Source organism: Solanum tuberosum, unplaced genomic scaffold (genome assembly GCF_000226075.1).
Source record: "Solanum tuberosum cultivar DM 1-3 516 R44 unplaced genomic scaffold, SolTub_3.0 scf00797, whole genome shotgun sequence".
NCBI classification, from domain to species: Eukaryota; Viridiplantae; Streptophyta; class Magnoliopsida; order Solanales; family Solanaceae; genus Solanum; species Solanum tuberosum.
This window is the reverse complement of record NW_006239729.1, coordinates 88,259-94,687: the sequence shown is the minus strand read 5'-3', so window position 1 is coordinate 94,687 and position 6,429 is coordinate 88,259. Positions and strand designations below refer to the sequence as shown.

The 6,429-nt window shown below is 28.3% G+C and overlaps 1 pseudogene; it reads right to left on the bottom strand.

Annotated features, from left to right (window-relative positions):
• Window positions 1–2,397: 2,397 nt before the first annotated feature.
• LOC102581081 (premnaspirodiene oxygenase-like) overlaps window positions 2,398–6,429 on the bottom strand; it is a 9,386-nt pseudogene continuing 5,354 nt past the window's right edge.

Sequence of the window (6,429 nt, the reverse complement as noted above, 5' to 3'; positions counted from 1 at the left end):
TATAATTATAGTTTGCATAATTGCGCTCCATAACAAATTTTATGTTTGCTATGGAGCTTTTGATTTGTATAATTCGCTAGATACATCCAATTTTATACAAATTATTTAATTTTGTAGAAATTAATTTATACATTGTAATTTGTATAATAAGATTTGTATAATTATAAGTGTATAAGACGAAAATATATGTATTTGTATTTGTATTTGTATATACACTTTTCTCTCGCTTTATACAAACACAAAACATTTTATACCTTTTATATAGGGCAAATCACATAAATCCCACTAGTTTAGGTCTTAATTATTAAGATTCTTAATAGTTTCAAATATTACTTCCTCTATCATATTTCATGATTAGGATACATGCATGAGTCTGAATCCATGAGATACATGTATCTGTCGAATTTTAAAATTGAGATACAAAATTTATTTATTTAAATTAATTGGTTGTAACTTATTTCCTTAATTAGAGGAGTAATTGAGGATTTTCAAAATACATAGATAATTAATTTCATTTTATTATTCTTTGAAATAGTAAATTCATTAATATTATTAATATAAGATAAAAACATGTATATCTTGGTAATGTAATTTGATTAATTTCAAATTATTACTCTTAAAATAATAAATTCATTAATTTGATGTATCTATTATCAATATATGATGTATCCAACAAACTAAACATTTAGATACATGAGTGTCATACAAGTACATTCATATGTATCATAGAAGTATCTAGCATTAATTTCATGTATTTGTTATACGTATCTAGTATTAATTTTATGTATATATATATATATATATTTCATGTATCTTTTATATGTATCTAGTATGAATTTGATTATCAAGTATCAATTGCATATGTTATATCCAATACCATGTATCTCGAGTACATAGTAAACATATACATCTAATTATGTGTATCTAAATATGGAATATACAAAAAGAAGAAGCATATACATCTAATTATGTGTATCTAAATTTCATACGTTATATCCAAAAATATGTATCTTGAATACATAATAAGCATATACATTTAATTATGTGTATCTAAAATATGAAAATGTAGTTGAAACACATGAATCTATGAACAAATCACGACTGTAGAGTATCTGTCGTATCATTAATATCATTGTGTTGTTAAAAAATCATGTATCCGAAATTTAATATATAGTGGATACATATACATGTTCAGATACCCCATTACTAAATATACAACTCAGATCTTAATTAAGATTACTACTTATTGGATACACATGTTTCAAGGGCTATATCAAAGTAATATTGGTACTACCAAATCCATGTCACGGTAACCAAAGAAAGCCTTAGAAGAACACCAACAAACAAAAACTCTCTACAATACTCCCTTTGATCCTTTTGCGTTGTGGTATAACATAATCAAAACTAAGATCCATTTCTTCCGGAGACAAACAATCAAGACACACTCTGAATTAAAGTTTTCTCTGTAGCAGTTACTTTGATTTGATCTAGTTATAAATGAACAATACAGAATAATATTTGGGTTCAGGAGAATTTGTCGGCCATGGTGATGATATCTTGAGAAGAAGAGAGTAGATTAACTATTGTTGAAATGAAATTGTAAGGTGAAATTCTTGAATCAGAAGGAGGAGACATAATTGAGTGATAAACATGGGAGGGGAGAATTAAGAGATAGTGGTTGATTTGGAGTGAAAGAGTTATTTAAGCATATAATTAATCAATAATAGTTTTAAGGGATGTGGGTATCTAATAGTATTTTCAAATAATATATTAATATATGGTATAAAATACTAAAAATGGTAATATATGTAATTGTTTAAAAGTAAAGAGAATATTAGTATATATAGTAGTGATGTATGTCTAATAAGGTAGTTTATCCTTCTTTTTTTCCCTTAAGTTAAGCGACCTTGCGGTGGTGGGAGATTTTTTATTTTTTATTCTATTTTTACCCCCATTATAGGAGCTTCCATCACTTTCGCTCCTCTAGTGACTCAAATTCATAATTTTAGATACAGAACTATGGAATGAGAGGCGTTTACCACCGAACAACTCCCTTTTCTCCTTTTCTTGTTTTAACTTCTTTTTTTTTACCTCTATCTAAGAGCTTCCATCCTTTATTTCTTTTTGTTCTTTTAATGACTCGAACTTACAACCTAAGAGTCAAAAGTGATGAGTTCTTACCATTCGAGCAATTCCTTAGCAGAAGATTTGACATGGATGTTTACCTTGTTAATTAACAAATAACCAGTGTACATAAAAAAAAGGGAGAAGGACATAATCCAAAACCTCCCTATTCAACTATTTATACAAAAAATAGAAAAAAGAGTGTTCATTGACCAAGATTGATCATGAAACATCAATTAAAAAAAAAAAATCTTACTTGAATGATCAAAATAGGAAATTTTGGGCTGAGACGTCTGACGGTTGTTCTTGTTGACTAGCTACTAATAAGGAGTGGCGATCAAGTAAAGATTACTCTTTCTAGCACAAGTTGATCCAGCAGATTCAGTTAAGTCCAATTCACTTGGATTGATTCCATTAGGAAGTTTCCAATCAAAGTGATACAACAATTGAGCCAGTGGAAAATAAACATTAGCTAAGCCAAATGATATCCCAGGGCAATTCCTTCTTCCACTACCGAAGGGAAGATACTCAAAATTATGACCAACAAAATCCATAGAGTTGTCCTCAAATCTTCCAGGTTTGAAGCTTTCTGCGTCATTCCAATATTTAGGATCTCTTTCAATAGCCCATGCATTAACCATAACTTTTGTTTTCAAAGGAATATTGTATCCATTTATGTCTACTTCTTCCCTACATTCTCTTGGAAGCAAGAGGGGAAATGGAGGATGGAGTCTGAAGCTTTCTTTAACGACCAACTTTAAGTATTTCAATTCTTCGACATCATTTTCATCAAAAGTTTCTTTACCTTTAAAGGTGTTTCTTACCTCTTCTTGAGCTTTGGAGAGTACATTTGGATGCCTCATCATTTCCACCATGGTCCAATCAATTGTTGCTGATGAAGTTTCTGTCCCCGCGGCAAATATGTCCTTCATTTATAAACAAGTTACAATATTATATTCGAAATAAAATTATTACCACCCAAAGACATATAAACCAACTTCATGATATTTACTTTTTTTCCCACACCCTACTTGTCATGACACACTATTTTTTTCCACTTCTTTTTTTTAACCATCCCTTCTTTACAAATTCTATACCCTTTTTCCTCACTCAACCAAAATGAAAAAAGGACCAATAATCTCCAATTAAAAGATGTCACATGTATAGATGGAAAGAAAAGGTCCCACCCTAAGAGTGTAGATCAATTTGTAGATCAATTTTCCTCCGACAGAGAGATTGTTTCTGATAGACATTCCACTCAGTGGACACTTAATAAATAACATTAAGGAGAAGGTACTTACAAAGATAATAGCTTTGATGTTATCATTGGGGATTGGAAATTGAAGGCCTCCCTCTTTCATTACTTTAATCAATGCAGCAACTAAACCTTCACCTCCTAATTCATCATTGTTCTTGTGCTCATTGATGATTTTTTCAAGAATGACATCTAATTCATGGTGGACATCCATAATTCTACTCTTCATTCCACATAACACATGAAGAAATTTCAATGATGGGAAAAGATCAGCCACATCAAATCCTTCCATTATATGTGACACTTTTTTGTACCACTTGTATAAATTCATCTTTTTCCTTGAATACTTTCCCAAATGCTGATCTACAAGTCATAGAGCTCGCGAATTGAAAAATCTTTTCAGTGACATTAACTGTCTCACCAGAAGATGATTGAAAAAATTGAATCATACGAAGAACTTCATCTTGCCTAATAGAACTGAATGACTTGACATTTTTGGCACTAAGCAATTCCATAATGCAAAGTTTACGCATTTGTCTCCAGTATTCACCATAGGGAGAAAAAACAATATCGCTCCCATTATAACAAATAATATCGGTGGCTACAAGTTTAGGCCTAGATGCAAAAGCGAGATCATGAGTTTTTAGTACTTGTTTAGCCATATCAGGAGAAATAACAACAACTAGAGAAATTTCACCTAATTGAAGGTGCATAATTGGACCATATTTTTTTGCTAAATCACTAAGGACATGATGTGGAGGTCCTCCTAACAAGTGAAACATGCTTCCAAGTAAGGGTAATTTCCATGGACCAGGAGGCAATTTTTTTCTAATTTGGGTAACGGAATTCTTCCAATATTTCAATAACAAAAAGAGGAAAGACACAAAAAGGAAAAGGGAAAAAAGTTTAAAAAGTTCATATTTTAGCCTTTTGATTTGGGAAGAAATGAGAATTGTCTAGACAAGCATTAATCTTGAGCAATTTTTATTTTTCAACTCTTATGAATTGCACAGATTTTTTAGTTGACTTTAAAGTTTAAGTATAACTCTTATAAGATTATTTTATTTCGTTTCTTCAACTCTTATGAGATAAGAAGGTAGTACTATTTTAATCATCTAATTATTGTGGAGCAGGATATTTTGTGTAGCTGTCCCACCGAGTTCTTATATAAATAAGAGAACGGATTAAGTTATTCAATGATGACACGTAAGTGTGTTAAATAGACGGATTTGAATGAATTTAATTTTAGTTGGTTCAATGAACTCAAATAATAAATGAGTGAGTAACTCCTTCGGTTCTTAATTACTTGTTTACTTTTCGTATTTTATATGTTTTTTTTATTTATTTATTTTGACAAATTAAGAAAGGATAAATATTTTTACCTATTATATCTTCAATTAATTACTTTGATAAAAGTAGAACTTTTTAAAAATCTGAAATTTTTAATTCATCTATTTAATAATTAATAGGGATAAAATGATAAACTCATTATATCAATTATTGTTTTCTTAATAGGTGTGTCAATTCAAAAATGGTCAAGTAATTAGAGACAAATGAAGTATTGATTAGTTCAAAGTTACTTGAATTGAAATGAATTAAAGTATAAAATCATAACTTAATTCGTTCAATTTATACAAAGTTTTAATTATTTTATTATTATTTTTTATTATTTTTTAATACCTAATAATTTTTTTTTTTATGACTATATAAGACATATATATATATATATATATATTTATTTATTTATTTATTTTATTTTTTTTGATAAAATTACATCTCAAATTAATTTAGGTTATATATAAGTTTAATTTTTAATGGGCTTAAATGAATTATGTTAGTCAATTGATAGATCAATAACTCCACCCAAACTTGAATGAACTGAATGAGGTGGGAGGGTTGGTTTGATTTTGTCACCCATGAGGGCACATTATTCAACATAGACAATTTGAGTTCTACGTGGAATATTACATGTCAATTTGAGTCCTATGTGACGTCATATGTGTGTTGTTATATATATATATATATATATAACCATTTATCTTTTTATTAATTATCTTATATATATATGATATCAAATTAAAAAATAGATTAAAATAAATTGAACTAATAAAATAATATGTCAACAACCAACTCAAACTTAAACAGGTTGGGTCAACCCCAATGGCACACCATTCAACATATAGTGGCTTCCTTCTTCATTTAAAACTTCTTCAATGATGACATGTTAGGTGTGTAAAATAGACAAATTTGAATGAATTTGAGCAGGTTTTGAATTGAATTAATAAATGAGTGAATCATTAATTCGTCCAAAGTTACTTAAAATTTGAAAATTGAAATAGATTATAATGCAGATCGTAACTTAATTCGTTCAATTTTAAAATTAATTGAATTATATAGCAATCAAATTTTTAATGACCTAAAATAAATTAAGTTAGTAAATGGACAAATTAATAACTCAACCCACACTTGAATGGATTGAACGAGCAGGAAGGATCGGGTTGATTTTGTCACCCATGATGGCACATAATTCAATGAATAGTGGGCTTCCTTATTCATTTAAATATTTCTTTCGTTTATTTTTATTTATTCATTATATTAAAATAAATACTATTTTTTATTTTGTTCAATAATAACAACATACAAATATAATCACAAAAATAAGGTCATAGAAAAATGACGTATATGTAGTCTTACCTCTTAACTTATGAAAATAGAGGTTGTTTTCTATATACTTGTCTAGCTTAAAAGATTAAGAGATAATTTACTATTTTATTTTTATTATTAAGAAATATATATTTTCCAATAGTAAAATAATTTATATAAATTAAGAATGATTAGTAAAATTATAATTTTGTTTATTACTTCTTAAGATTGCATTAGATTAAAGATGACAAATAAATATGAATAGAGATGGTATAATTTGTGTTCATCATTTGAGATATGAGTTCGATGAAACTAGTAACTTTAGTTCAAACTTTATACTCTAATTGTCCCCACTTACTTGTTCAACTTTTATTTTTTTACTTGTCCATTTTGACAAATCAAGAAAG